At 42.4% G+C, this 15,327-nt stretch overlaps 1 long non-coding RNA gene across 1 annotated transcript in view; it reads left to right on the top strand.

Moving 5' to 3' along the window:
• The first annotated feature begins 11,104 nt into the window (after window positions 1-11,104).
• The window catches only part of LOC136019873 (uncharacterized), a 64,775-nt gene continuing 60,552 nt past the window's right edge, over window positions 11,105-15,327 (top strand). The window contains exon 1 of the long non-coding RNA XR_010615099.1: window positions 11,105-11,223. This is a non-coding gene — a long non-coding RNA (uncharacterized LOC136019873). The remainder of the gene's footprint in view (window positions 11,224-15,327) is intronic.

The following is a 15,327-nucleotide window of genomic DNA, read 5'->3' on the forward strand; positions in this document are numbered from 1 at the left end:
ATCTAGGTAATATCCTGTAGAAAAGTGTCCAAATGTAGATGTCATTAATTGATAAAATAAGTTAGTAGGGTTAGTTGTGCGTGTATTTCTACTGAAAGAGAAAGGAGACCAAAGTCTCTGTTCAATACTATTCCAGGGGAGAAACTGTGCCCTCTGCAGTATTGAGTTCATGGTATCCGGGGAACCAAAATTGTTCACTCAAGTGTATATTGAGGTCTGAGATGATACCAAGAGTCAAATACTGAACAAATATGGTTGCTTTGGCAAGCCTGACTTGATGTTTGAGTATTAAACTCTTCATAATATTATTAATCAGGCTCCTTTCCCTCTCTTCTTTTCCCTCCACCCCCCAGCAGAAATAAGCTGGTTTGTTCAGACCCACTGAATCTAAGCAGAATTCTAGGAGTGATATCTAGCTAAACACAGTCACAAAAAGGTTTATACAAGCTACTATGAATAGAAAACAGCAAATGCCATAAAACTGTAGCTGTACCATGCTAGTTGGCTACAGCTTGGATTATTTCTACCTTTCTGCAGAAAAAAAAAAAATTGTAGTGAATGCATTTGTAGTTAAACATCATGGTGAAAGATGTAAGAAAACAAGTAATGAAACTTAGATTTGTTTTGGGATTTGTTGGGTTCTTTTGGCTTGTCTTTTTTTCTGTGTACAGAGATACAATAGTGTAAGTGGCAAAAATCAAGTGATTTGCTTCTTTAATTTTGTCTGATCAGCTGTAGCTCTAGATTATCATAGAGATTTCCTGGAGATGAATCATTCAGTCTGCTTAAGAAAATGAGAAATGTTTAATACCAGTTTTCTGTTGAGAAACCCATGTTTAGTTAAACTGCAAGTTTCACCTAATGAAATAATTTGCCAAAATCTGGGCTATTGTCCATGAAATGGAGAGAGGCCAAATAGCAAAGCTTGTTGATTGATAGCAAAGACCTATTTTTGCTGTCAATTGGGTCTTTTTATTTCAAGCTGGACAAAACTTTAAGATATGGTTTTGTAAGCCTTTTGCAGCTAATTTGTGACATTTCGGGAAAATCAGGGATCATATATTCAGATAAAAAAACACTTAAGAATTTGTCATTTTTCATCTTCTTTTTGCCAGTTTGAGCAGATTTGGTTACGTGTTTCACATTCCTGCTGAAATAGCATTTGCTCCCATTTTCTCACTGTGCTAGCCTGCTGTAGCAAGGCTTGAATTAATTTATTGAAATTAATTTAAGAAATCAGGGGATCAGTGTTGGGACCGGTCTTGTTTAACATCTTCATCGCTGACATGGACAGTGGGATTGAGTACGCCCTCAGCAAGTTTGCTGATGACACCAAGCTGTGTGGTCCGGTTGATACGCTGGCGGGAAGGGATGACATCAAGAGGGACCTTGACACGCTTGTGAGGTGGGCTGATGCCAACCTCATGAAGTTCAACCATGACAAGTGCAAGGTCTTACACGTGGGTTGGAGCAATCCCAGGCACAGCTACAAGTTGGGCAAAGAAGAGATTCAGAGCAGCCCTGCGGAGAAAGACTTGGGGGTGTTGGTCAATGAGAAAATGAACATGGGCTGGCAGTGTGTGCTCGCAGCCCAGAAAGTCAACCGTATCCTGGGCTGCATCAAAAGGAGCGTGACCAACAGGTCGAAGGAGGTGATCCTGCCCCTCTACTCTGCTCTTGTGAGACCTCACCTGGAGCATTGTGTGCAGTTCTGGTGTCCTCAAAATAAAAAGGACATGGAACTGCTGGAGCAAGTCCAGAGGAGGCCACGAGGATGATCAGGGGACTGGAGTACCTCCTGTATGAAGACAGGTTGAGGAAGTTGGGGCTGTTCAGCCTGGAGAAGAGAAGGCTGCGTGGAGACCACATAGCAGCCTTCCAGTACCTGAAGGGGGCCTATAGGGATGCTGGGGAGGGACTGTTCGTCAGGGACTGTAGTGACAGGACAAGGGGTAACGGGTTAAAACTTAAACAGGGGAAGTTTAGATTGGATATAAGGAGGAAATTCTTTCCTGTTAGAGTGGTGAGGCACTAGAATCGGTTGCCCAGGGAGGTTGTGTGTGCCCATCCCTGGCAGTGTTCAAGGCCAGGTTGGATGAAGCCTTGTGTGGGATGGTTTAATGTGAGGTGTCCCTGCCTATGGCAGGGGGCTGGAACTTGATGATCTTGAGGTCCTTTCCAACCCTAGCTATTCTATGATTCTATGATTCTATGATATCTTTGAATCACCTCATAGCCATATTTTCACTAAGTGTCTCAGAAGGAAAAAAAAAAAAAAGGCAAAAGGCTTCTATTTTCTTTTAAGGATGGGAATTTTCGAAACATTTAACTGACGTATCAACAAGCCTTTGGTGCCTTTATGTTATTCAAAGTGCAAGCTATGTTTTGTTGCAAAAAGCCTGTGTCTCAGCTTTATTTTTAGTGTTGTCAAGAGAGCAGATTGGAAAAACTGCATTGATTATTTTTGTGTTTGCTTTTGCCAGAAAAAATGTTGCAGATTATTTTAAGAGATACTGCAGGTGAGTCTTTGCCAGTAAGGCATTTTCACAGTGATATCCTCCACACTTGTGGAATAAGTGGGAGCTGGCTGTCTCTAACTTTGCTTTGTATTGGTGAAGCTTGCAATATTCTTTCTGCTAACACCTACCTTCATGGAGGCCGTGCCTTAACACAAGAAACACTTTTTTCCAAAAAAATTTGTAGGTTCAAGGTACTGTATACCTATGTGAAGTTCTGCGAATGTTGCATGTAAGCAGAAGGTCTTCGATAATCACCTAAGATTGCAAGCCAAACCTTACCTAGTTCTGCTAAATAGCTCAGATTAGATGATAATACAGTAATGATAGTTACTTTTCATTGAGTCTGCCTTGACATCTTCTGTTCTTTGTTTTGTATTCCTGAGGGATGGAAATACATTCCTTCTGTTCTCTGGGTTTGCAATTAGGAACAGGGCTGCCTGAAGAACCACTGCTGCACAGCTCTGTGTTGTACAGTCTAGTAATTTTAGTCCTCTTTGGGAATTCAAGGGGAAACCTGAGGTACCAGATTTGTCAAACACTTTTCATGTAATATGCTTTTTCTCAGCTTCTCAGCTGCCGAGGATGACTTATTTGATTAAGAACCTTTTTAAAAGGTGCAGTCTTTATCTGTTTCATAATTCTCATTTGTACAATTGGTGTCTTCCTCCTATCCCCGTTCCTTCTCCAGCAGATGAATTGTTCTGCTAAAAGGTCAATTTAGTTTTCATTCTATAAATCTATACAGGTATTTTTGTAGGCATGATTGGGTAAAGCAGTATGTAAAGATGTAGATGGTCATATGTAATGGGGACCTCTTTAAAGGAGGATTGACTGCTGAAGCAGGTTGCTGAAGCAGATAGCTGTTAGTTCACAGAGGCATACACATATAAAGAGAAAATACATGGCTACATATGTATAGCTTTGTCAGAGTGAAACTGACTGATGGAGACACTACAGATGTTAAACAGACATCAGCTTGGAGGGCTCACTGGAATAGGAATTACTGGCAAATCCAGATGTCCATCTCAGATGCTGCCCTTCATCATGTCCTGTTGTGATGCGACACTGCCCTACACAGCAAAATGCAGTGCAATCTACGCTATTGCCTCTGGAAGAGGAAAATAAACATTTGCTGTCTATCAATTGGATAGCAAGTCTTTTATCAGCTCTTACGGTGTTTGTAAATGGTTAAGAGGGTAAGCATCCATAGTTTAACATGTTTGTTCTGATAACATAAACTAGTGTGTGGGTAAAGCAAGTTATTTCTCTCTGCATTGGAGTGCTGTACAGTGAGCTGGAGGTGCAAACTCTGACAAACAAACATTGGTTATAGATACAAAAGAATTATCACAGTCCATCTAAATGTAGGTTATGTTCATAGAAGTTGTTTTCTCTTGGCAGATTCTGGCAGTGGGGAAACATCAGATAAATGTTCTTCTCTTATTTCTCATTCTGCTGTCTGGCAGGTAAAATAGACAATGTTTCTTAATCTTTAAATTCATGCTTGTACCACTGGAGTCTGTGTCTCTGCTCCTGTAACCTAAATGTTCTAGCAAGTGCTGGTGACCCTAGCTGGGGAGACTGCAGATGAAGGGAGCCCAGAACTGGGAAAACTTCTGCTCTTCAGTCCTTCTCTGATAGCTGATAAGGGGAAGCATGTCCTCTGCAATTTAGGTGGTAGAGATGTATTTGGCTGCTAGTCATTCATAGCTGATAAAGAGGAAAGCAAAGCTATGAGGAACCTGAAGAAAAGTTAGCAGGTTATTTTGTCTTTTGAAAGGGGGAATGGACTGTTTCACTCAAGGCAGCTGACATGCAAGCACATGGTGCTCTGCCTCTTCTGCATTCAGTGCTGACCCAAACACTGCACATTTATTTTGAAATAATGTGTAAAAGTCAATTTTCATGTGTACATGTTGCTAGAAAGATTCCAGGCAACAGTTTGGGTGGAACTTGGAGGAGAGGGAAGCAAAGGTAACCTGAAAAGAAAATGCTTCATTTTTGCATTCTTCACTTTTATTTGCAGAATGTATTAAGCTAGGCTTGTATGTGCTGCCAACTGGATGCAGCCTGGGCTGCATGTATTTCTGTCACTGCTTTACCTCGATATCTCAAGTTTCTTTGCTTCTCCAGATGTGTGTTGATATTTGAGGATGCTGTGAAAACCTATCGTGTGAAGATGATACTTCAAGTTGTTTTCTTAGCGAGACAACCTGGAGACGAAGTTTGCAGTTGAGCAGATCATATTTCTTATGTGTCCTGTAATATCAGATCTGGTTGCTTGGCTTTTCCAGGGTCTCAGAACCAAAAGACTATGCAAGAGAGCTGTGGTAGTTACTTTGTAGTTTGATCCAATCCAGTTTGTTTCCTCTATCTTTGATGTATCTTACTATGACACAGAGAATATAAAGATTGTCTTAGAAATGTCCTATTGACTGATCTGTTAAGGAGAACATGCATGTGAAAATGCTTTGTAAAGCAGCAAAACTAAGCCTTGTGGCTAGGAACAATAGGCTTGGTTCTGCTCCAGCATCTGCCAAATCAAGGAAGTGAAACTCTTGTTTATTACACAAAAAAAAGATGGTATAGTGATGTTAGTGTTATCATGGGAAAACGACTGCACCCTAGTGAAGCATGACTCTAATGGTGGGGAATTACACTGCTAAAACATGTAAGTATTGTAGCATAAACACTGAAACATATACTCTGTGGTATTTTTCATAAAGGCTTTATTGCAGATCTTCTTGTATTAACATACTGTCATGAGACCAAAACTGGCATTGTCTTTGTCTGGAGCATTCTTGAGGGAAACCATACTTTCTTTTGAACCTTTATCTAGGGCTTATAAATGAAAAAAACACTTGACAGGATTTGTAGTCCTCATTAAATGATTATGATACTGGATTTATCTTGTCCTGTAGGTAAAAGCTGCTTGTCTTCTCCATTTCTTTACAGAGCAGTTCAGATGAAGCACTCCCAGAAAAGAGGAAATGGGCATAGTGGTAGAATTGCATTCTGGAGGGAATAAGACAAGATTGTTGTAACTACTTTACTGCTTCTCATAATAGCTACCTGAGTAGTGTGTGTAGGGATGTAGCTGTTTGGCACTTTCACTTGTTTTCTGCCCCAGAATCTTCCCAAGGGCCAGCCATTTGCTGTTGAAATTAAAGCCTTTTTGTCAGTGCCCTGATACATGTCATTTTAATGGCAGCATTTCATTGATGCCTGTGGCTCCAAACCACTTCTGAAGTGCTTTCTATTTTATCATCTGTGGTGATAGATGCCAGGTGATACAGAGGATGTGTATTGACTTCCAGGTAGTTGAGAACACCATTCACATTTACATGTCGTTAAACATTTTTGGGGGAGCATTTTTAAGTTGTGCCTCAATTATGCGTTTAATAACTCACTGCATCAGCTTCAAGGAAAAGGCTTCACTTTACTACTGGAAAATAAGCATGACAGTTTGTGTACTTAGCTGTGAATTCTTAAGATGGTGTTCTCTCTGCTCTGGCTTTAAATGGGTGAGGGGCAATGGTGGCAATGTTTTCTGGAGTCTTGGCAGATATTTCACCCACAGCCCATCATCCTGCTGCAAAATTACAAGCATACTCACCACTCCTTCAGAGAGACTAAATTTTTTTGGTGGTTTTATTTCCCTTATGAATAATGAAGGGCAATTTTCTGCAGACATATGATATCCCCATGTACGCAAAGCAAGAGAAGGTGCTTTGTTAAATATCTGTTTTGCTGTAGGCAAGCTGATCTGATTGCAGAGGCTGTTACATGGGGTAGCTTGCTGGGGAAAGTTTCTGGGATCATAATATAAAAGCTAATGGGGTATGATGCTAATAGGGAATGATTGACTTTTGGGTAGGATTTGTGGTTCCAGTGACGCTCTGACATTTTCACAAGTAACACCTCTACCAGCACAGCCAAGGAAAGCAATGCCTTGTGCACCCAGCTGAAAGGGCCGGCACCTTGAGCTGGGTGGTGCAAGGACATCTTGGATAAGGAGCCCACTGAATATTTGTCTTCTTAGCAGTATCATCTCTCTTCTAACAGGGTGTGGAGAGAAGGGCTGCATGCATGAAAGAGAAGGACATTTTTTCCATTGGCAGGACTCTGACATGTTGGATAATAAAATGATCTGTATATTTTCCCCCCTCTAGTCTGAACTGTACTGAAGCCCACACATAAACTCTTCAGACCCATAATGGTTTAATTTTTCAAAAGCTAATGTAACAACCTATCCATTCTCCTACAATTTCCATTTATTTTCTGTGTATTTCAAAATGAGCCCTTTCCTCTGCATTAGTATGTTCTGCCACCCTCAGTGCTTGGGGCACAAAATGAAAATTTGTTCAGAATTGCCATATAGTTATGACAAATACAACTTCTTTTAAGTGCAGGTAGAAAAGAAGTTGGGGGGGGTAGAGAAGTATGTTTCATATTTAAGAAGGCGATACACCTACCCCTACCTGAGAAGAAATAGCGAGTCCCATGGAAATGCTTTCTTTCCCAACCTTGCTCTTTAGTCTTCAGACAGGCAATTCAAGAAATTGTTGATAGTTCTCAATAGGTTTTGATTTATCTCCCCCTTTCCCTTTATCCCTGTTTACCTACTCTGCACATGCTGATCTCTCTTACTGTAATAACACTCTTAGAATCATAGAATCAACTAGGTTGGAAAAGACCTTCAAGATCATAAAGTCCAGCTATCACACCAGGACTGCCAATACCATTCACAGGTTTGAGACTACACTTGCATTTTTCCTCTATAGGTTCCTGCTAAATAAAAGTCAATATTCAATGGCTAGGGCGATGGACCTTGATGGCTTCATCAAATCCTGCTAGAGCTATCTGTAGTGCTAAATTATTCTGCATACACCACTGCAAATATTATTCTGTCATGGGAATAATTATGGTTTGGGGTTCTTTGCCAGATAAATCTAAAACGCGATCTCTTCCTTTCATAATCCTGATGAGCAAACATTTCAGGTCTGTCTACAATGGTTTTTGATGGTTGATGTGACAGAAATTGCCAGTCGATAATTTTCAATTTCTCCTCATCAGATTCAGCCCATTGCATGATTAATCCTACTGGCTGCAAATCATTATTGACAATCAAAAACTCAATAGGAACTCCATTCACCACATGATGTGCCTGTCTCCCACTTGATGCTGCTTCTACCATCACTATTGCTTGTTTTGGTGCTGGTATTAATTGCCTGGGTGCATTTAAGTCTGTGTCACCCTTCAAAAATTCGAACAACGGTTCTAAAGTTTTGTTGTCAATTTCCGATAATGTTCGAATCCAACTGATATTTCCTAACAAGACTTGCACATCGTTAAGTGTATGGATATCGACCTTAATGGTTAATTTTTGAGGTTCAATTGTATGATCTAAAGTTTTCCAGCCCAAATATGTCCACGGTGTGGTATCTTGAACCTTTTCAGGGGCAATTTGCAATTTATGTCGTTGTTAACACTGAACACTGTAATTCTTGCTTCACGGGTTCTAGGTCATTTTCCCCAGCCACCAGTATATCATCCATATAATGCTACACTAATAGTTGTGAGTGCCTCTCCCAAAACAGATGCAATGCTACATCAACATAACCTTGACACATTGTTGGTGAATTTTTCATGCCTTGTGCAATACCACCCATTGATATCTCTGCATAGGTCCTTGTTTGTTTGTTACAGGGACCAAAAAGGCAAATTTCTTTCTGTCTCTAAGATCGATAGGTATTATGAAAAAACAGTCCTTTAAATCAATAACTAAAATGTTCCAATCTCGATAAATCATTGTGGGTGAGGGTAACCCCAGCTGTAGAGGTCCCATATCTTCCATCACCTCATTTATCTAACGCAGATCATGTAACAGTCCCCACTTCCCTGATTTCTTTGGGATGACAAATACCAGGGTATTCCATGGACTTCTTGATGGCTGAATGTGTCCGGCTTGTAGCTGCTCCTCGAAAAGCTGTCGCAAAATGGCAACCTTTTCTGTGGTTAATGGCCATTGATCTACCCAAACTGGGTTTTCAGTTTTCCATTTCAGCTTGAGAATTGGTTGCCCTCAGTGGCCCATCCTAAAAAATTTTTGACAACAGGGTACATCCCATTTGTCCTAGCCAGTCCCTTCCCAACAGATTCATGGGAATTAAGGCCACATATGGTCTGGTGAAACCCTGAGATCCATCTGATGTTCGAAAGGTCACTAAATGAGTGCTTTGCTTACTTTTGGTGTTTCCTCCTATGCCTACTAAAGTTCCCTGGGGATTAATTAATGGCCAGTCTTGGGGCCAGTTTTTCTCGGCAATTACTGTTACATCCACTCCAGTGTCTACTAGCATATCAAGCTGCACTGATCGATTTCCCCAGCTCATCGTTATTCAAATCTGTGTTTTTGTTTGCTGAATCTCTGATGTCCACGTAATATTTGTTTCTTGTCCTGTGGAGTTGAAGCCTCCAGTTCCCCTTTTCTTTGACCCAGTTTTGGGTGCCTAATTTAAAAATGGTATAAGTTGTGCTATACGTGTGCTCTTACTGGAGGGCTCGGAGTCCATACCATTGCCTTAATCTATCCCATATAGTCCGCATCAATTACGCCAGGCAGCACAAAGATACCCTGCAGCGTTACACTCGAACGTCCTAATAACCGGTCACTAAGGCCGTGGCCTAATGGTCCATGTGCATTAAGCGCCACCGTGTGGACAGTAGGTGTTATTAATGTGACTTCTTCAGTCGTCACTACATCCACTCCAGCACTTCCGCAAGTTTTTGTGGCGAGTTGGTCCAAGCACCCTGAAGGTTGTTGTTTAGCGACGGGGGTCCTCTCACCACATTCAGGGGCATTTGTGTCATGGTGCACCCCTGCCACGTGCTGCGCTTCCAGTTTCCCAATCCCTAGCCAAGGGGTTTGCCCTCCCGATCATATTTGGACTGATATTGGTTGGCATAATGATGACCCTTTTGACATCGGGGGCACAATCCTGGCACCCGGTCTGATTGGCCCTTGGATTTGGCCGCTTTGCCTTTCGGGCATTGGAAGCTAAGGTGACCTAGTTTGCCGCAAAAATATCTTTTATTTTTGGCTCGTAGGGGTTGCATGGCAGCAGCAAATGCGCCGGCTAACATTGTTTATTACTGTTCTAGACAGCCTATGCAGTCCACAGCCTCTACCATCTCTATTAATGGTGCAGATTTTGACAGACACAGCAAAGCCTTTCTACAGTCCATATTTGCATTCTCAATAGCCAGTTTTAGTAACAAAGACTCTTTCGCTTCTGGATGATCAAACTGCCTATCTATGACTTCGCACAAGCGATCTATAAATTGCATATAGGGCTCATCCTTCCCCTGTCTTATTGCAGTAAAAGAGACAGGTTTCTTTCCCGTTTCCGGAACAGCCGCAAATGCCCTTAACACTAAGCGTGCTGAGTCATTTAAAATGTCTGGCACCATTCGAAGGTGAACCTCAGGAGCAGCAAACGCACCTGCCCCCATTAGACGACCTACCCCTACTCCCAGGCATGGATCGCCCTGTTGTTGAGTTAAATTCTCTAGAGCCTGCACCTCACAAAGCTCCGCCCATCTGTCCTTCCACAACAACTTTTGGGTTGGTGTTGAAATCAATGCTGCTGATTGATGACAATCAAATGGGGTCACAAGCTGTCCACCCAAGACATTTTCCAATAATGTTTGGGTAAATGACGATTGTAGCCCATTTTGCATCACAGCTTTACCTCCTTTACCAGTTCCCAATTGAAGGCCTGATGGGTCCGGGGCTGATTGGGCTGGACCACCACTGGAAATGCTAAGTGAGGGGTTAATTGCAACTTTTCCCCTTCCTTGATTCTGTCTAAATGCGTCTTTCTCCACCCTTCTCTTATTTTACTCCCTTCATTTTCCTCTTGTTGCTCCCCGCAGCTTGCAGCCATCATCATTCTGCCTGAACCCTTTTTACGTGAAACCACAGGTCGCATATGTGGCAACGATGTTATCTTTTGTGACATCACAGTCCCCTCCTCATCAGAACTTTCTGACTCACTTTCCTCCTGCTCTGCTTCACTCTCATCCGTCTGGACTGCTATTTCTTGTTTTGCTGACTCTCCACTGCGAGTGGATTCCTCCTTAGGGTCTCCAGTCACTAATGTTCCACTGACTTCCTCTGTCACAGTTTTTTCATGATGCATCTATTTTAGCGTCTCATATACCAAACGTCACGTCGACTGTGTACGTACAGCATTTGAGTCAGCCCTTGTAGCATGATCAAAGATCAGATTACCTGCTTTTTTCCAAATTTCACAGTCAAATACATGCAAGCGTTTCCACGGACAAATCTTTACTTTTTAACCATGCTAGCAATAGTTCCACATTGTTTCTTTCATATTTTATTCCTCGTCTCTTTAACATTTATTGCATCATCCTAACTATTGTCCTTTCTAAGCTCGAGATATTCGAACCTATCTTCTCTCTTTCCCTCTTGTCTCTCTGCTGATCACCTGAATTTTTCTCTGAAGCAGGTGAAGCTACCCCTGCAGATTTCTGGTCTGCTTGGTCCGGCTGGCAAGACAGTTGTTCAGCCAAGACTGTCCTCTCGAGAGTCCGCAGCCTTCTTCCACGAGTTGCTCCTTTTGTTCCGCAATCAAGTTGGGGTCACCATTTGAAGAGATTGAAGACACAGACTCTGATTGTAAGTCCAAAACCCTTCTACTTCAGATTACAAAGATTTTATACGTTTTAGATTATGTCCACACGCTCAGAGCTACAATGCGATTGGCTAGTTGCTGCTGTCCACGCGTGCAATACCAGCTTTTAATTGGTGTCCTGGGTTCACCAGTAGCTATTTTTCTCCATACTGTTCTGGGTTCAGCAGTAGCAGTTATTTTTCTCCTTCTCAGTAGCTGGTGCAGCACTGTGGTTTTGATTTTTGGCCTGGGAACCGTGCTGATAACACCAATGTTTTCAGTTGCTGCTCAAATGTTTGGTCTGGCCAAGGACTTTCTGAGCCTCATGCTGTGCCAGGGAGGAGGGGAAGCTGGGAGGAAGCAGAGACAGGACACCTGACCTAAACTGACCAAAGAGGTATTCCATACCACAGCACGTCATGCCCAGGATGTAACAGAAGGGCTAGGGACTGCAGGGTTGGACGAGGTATCAGTCAGTGCTCAGCTGGGGGGAGTGGTGTGAGTTATCAGTCGGCTGGTGTTGAGGTGTTCTATTCTTTCCTCTTGTTATTTCCTTTATCATTATTATTATTATTGGTAGCAGTAGTGATTTGTGTTATACTTCAGTTACTAAACTGTTCTTATCTCAACCCCTGGGAGTTGCATTATTTCGATTCTCCTCTCCGTCCCTCTGGGAGTAGAGGGAGGGAAAGAAGTGGGGGAGTGAGTGGACAAGCTGTGTGGTTTATGGCTGACTTTGTTTAAACCACGACAATTGGTTATTTTGCCTTTTCAACATCTTCCTTTCGACCTTCTCCTCACTTCTCAGTTCCTTCTACTTCTCTTTTTCATCATCTTTGTTCTGCTTCTTTGCTCCACTTTTCTTGCTCAAGGTTAGTTCCCCAAAGAGCTAAGTTTACAGTCTTGCTCAAAGTTAGTTCCCCAAAGAATTAAGGTCACTCAGCATACTCTGACCAAGCTCAAACTCCTCTTCTCCTACACTGTCCAAACCTTTGCACTGAACTCTTTTTCTCATTCCAGTTCCCTTTCATCTTTTCCTCCAGGCCACCTTCCAGTCTTGCTTTCTGACCCTTTCTCCTTAAAATTGGATTCACACCAAGGCAAACTTGAAGGCATAGAGGAGCTTGCCAGTGGATTCAGACTGACAACTGTCTTCCTGCTTGGGTTTCCCCATGCAAGGATTGTTGCTGATGCCCAAGAAAGGCAGCAGTAGGTGATGCTATTGTCAGGGGACACCAATCCTGACACCTTCCTCAGAGAGACATCAGGAAACCTGTTCACTGAGGTTTTTCTGTCTTGTTCTTTTTCTACCTCTTTTTGACCCTTTTCTTGCTCTTTGATGTGGTGAATGCATTTTAGGTCTACTTGTCATCTTAATACAACCAAATTAGTGTAGGCAAATGTAAAGAAGTCAGGTAATAGTCTATCTGCCAGTGAACATCTAATCTGCTTTTTATAAGCACAGGGAATTCTGCCACAGTTTTTCCTCAGTTGGAGACAAAGACATGCTGTCTTCTCTGTGCCTGCATTTTGTTCCATGTTTTCTCCATGTCTCTCATAAAACATTACAGATTTTCATTCTGGAGATCTCCATCCCTCAGAGGCAGGGACCTGACTTGCCAGAATGGCCATCTAGCTAGGTCTGAAAATTATGGGACAATGAAACAGATTATGGTTGTTTCTTCCACCGAAAGTTTGCCTTATAACTACCTTCTGGATTTTATCTAAAGTATGCAGATGACCAGCAGCATGACCATGTGTGCACACCCTCATAATAGTTAGGCATATGGCGAAAATATCACTTAACCAAGAATTACTTCAGTTAGCCTTCCTTCAGTACTCTAGAAGGAAATTAATGGTGGCAAAAGCTGGTAATTATAGTCTGTGCTGCTTCAGTTTCAATAGCTGGTCTGGCTTCCACTGGTTCAGACTGCATCCAAAAGTGTTCTGCAACCTTTCTGCTCATAGAGACAGTGTCAGCAGACTGTCTGCAACTTATCATTTGGAAAAGTCCATTCTGCATAGCCTGTATTTCGTAATAGCCAGGAGTGGTGCATTTTGTTATTTAATAATTATTTTCTGTGTTGGCTAGACAGTCAGAATTTCAGGATGGATATCTGGGTACTGGAAAACATGCATGAAATACAGCCAGTGGGAAAGTACATTAAGATATGTGTCTCTGGCTTCATACAATTTCCATTCCCTCATCATCAAAGAATTTTGTCCGTCTCTCAGAGGTCTGCAATAACTCAGACAATCCTGGTGAGCTTAAACCATTTCTTTTGCTATCTACAGAGACTTGAAACATCCCAAGATTCCTCCAGAAAAGCAGTTTCATATGAATGATTGTTAGCCTCAGGCTGAGTAACAGGGAGACTGACAAAAGATTGTGTTTGCTTGTTTTAGTGCCAACAGTGCAGTTTTACCCATCTCTTCTCCACAAGTCACACAGGTTGGGCAAGCCTGCTCAATGTTGACATGCACTGTGTACCTGTGGGTTAATGGAAGGAAGAGGGTGTGTTATGTTGGCAGGAGTAGCTCTTACGGCAAGCCTCTGTAAGAATAATGCATTACTAATTTCAGTACATGTTATGTATGTCCCTTTGCATCTAATGTCTATTTTGCATATTTCTGATTTTTATTTCATGGCCTTTATCACTGTGATATCTTAGTACTGAAAGATTTTTGGCTTTGTAAGCTTTAGATATTGTTTTTCCCTGTAACTGTCTTCTCTGATTCTAGGAAAAAGAGAAATATGTAATTTTAACCGGGGCAACTCATATCACAGCCAGATTCAATATTAATATAATAGATAGGCATACACCAAATATTACCTTTTAATACCGTTATTAGTGCTTTTAATGTACTTCTTTGTTCTTCAAGCTCAACCTGTGGGAATTTTTTTAAACTTTTTTTGAAAAGAGGATGTCTTTCTCGGTGACATGGACAGTGGGATTGAGTGTGCCCTTGTCAAGTTTGCCGATGACACGAAGCTGCGTGGTTTGGTTGATACGCTGGAGGGAAGGAATGCCATCCAGAGGGACCTTGACACGCTTGTGAGGTGGGCTGATGCCGACTTTATGAAGTTTCACTATGCCAAGTGCAAGGTCCTACATGTGGGTCAGACCAATCCCAGGCACAGCTACAGGTTAGGCAGAGAATAGATTCAGAGCAGCCCTGCAGAGAAGGACTTGGGGGTGTTGGTCAATGAGAAAATTAACATGAGCCGGCAGTGTGTGCTCGCAGCCCAGAAAGACAACCGTATCTTGGGCTGCATCAAGAGGAGCGTGACCAGCAGGTCGAAGGAGGTGATCCTGCCCCTCTACTCTGCTCTTGTGAGACCTCACCTGGAGTATTGTGTGCAGTTCTGGCGTCCTCAACATAAAAAGGACATGGAACTGTTGGAACAAGTCCAGAGGAGGGCCACGAGGACGATCAGGGGACTGGAGCACCTCCCGTATGAAGATAGGGGAAAAGTTGGGGCTGTTCAGCCTGGAGAAGAGAAGGCTGCGTGGAGACCTCATAGCAGCCTTCCAGTATCTGAAGGGGACCTACAAGGATGCTGGAGTGGGACTCTTCATCAGGGACTGTAGTGACAGGACAAGGGGTAATGGGTTAAAACTTAAACAGGGGAAGTTTAGATTGGATATAAGGAGGAAATTCTTTCCTGTTAGGGTGGTGAGGCATTGGAATGGGTTGGCCAAGGAAGCTGTGAATGCTCCATCCCTGGCGGTGTTCAAGGCCAGGTTGGACAGAGCCTTGGGGTGACATGGTCTAGTGTGAGGTGTCCGTGCCCATGCAGGGGGGTTGGAACTGAATGATCTTGAGGTCCTTTCCAACCCCAACTATTCTATGATTCTACATGGCATTTCATGCTGATTCTGAACACCTTAATAGGTGTCTGCTATCAACAGCAGTGTCCTAGAGGCATGAATTAAAACCACACTGCCTACACTATTTCTTTAACCAGAAATGTGCTCATGCCTTAGTGTGGACATGATACTAATTAAGATAACTCCTTGGATACCATCTATGAGTCCAAATCTCTGTAAATAGAAATGCCAGCAATGCTGACAGTGAGCTGAGCGTGAGGTCTTTTCTTTGTTGCC

Source organism: Lathamus discolor, chromosome 10 (assembly GCF_037157495.1).
Source record: "Lathamus discolor isolate bLatDis1 chromosome 10, bLatDis1.hap1, whole genome shotgun sequence".
Lineage (NCBI taxonomy): Eukaryota > Metazoa > Chordata > Aves > Psittaciformes > Psittacidae > Lathamus > Lathamus discolor.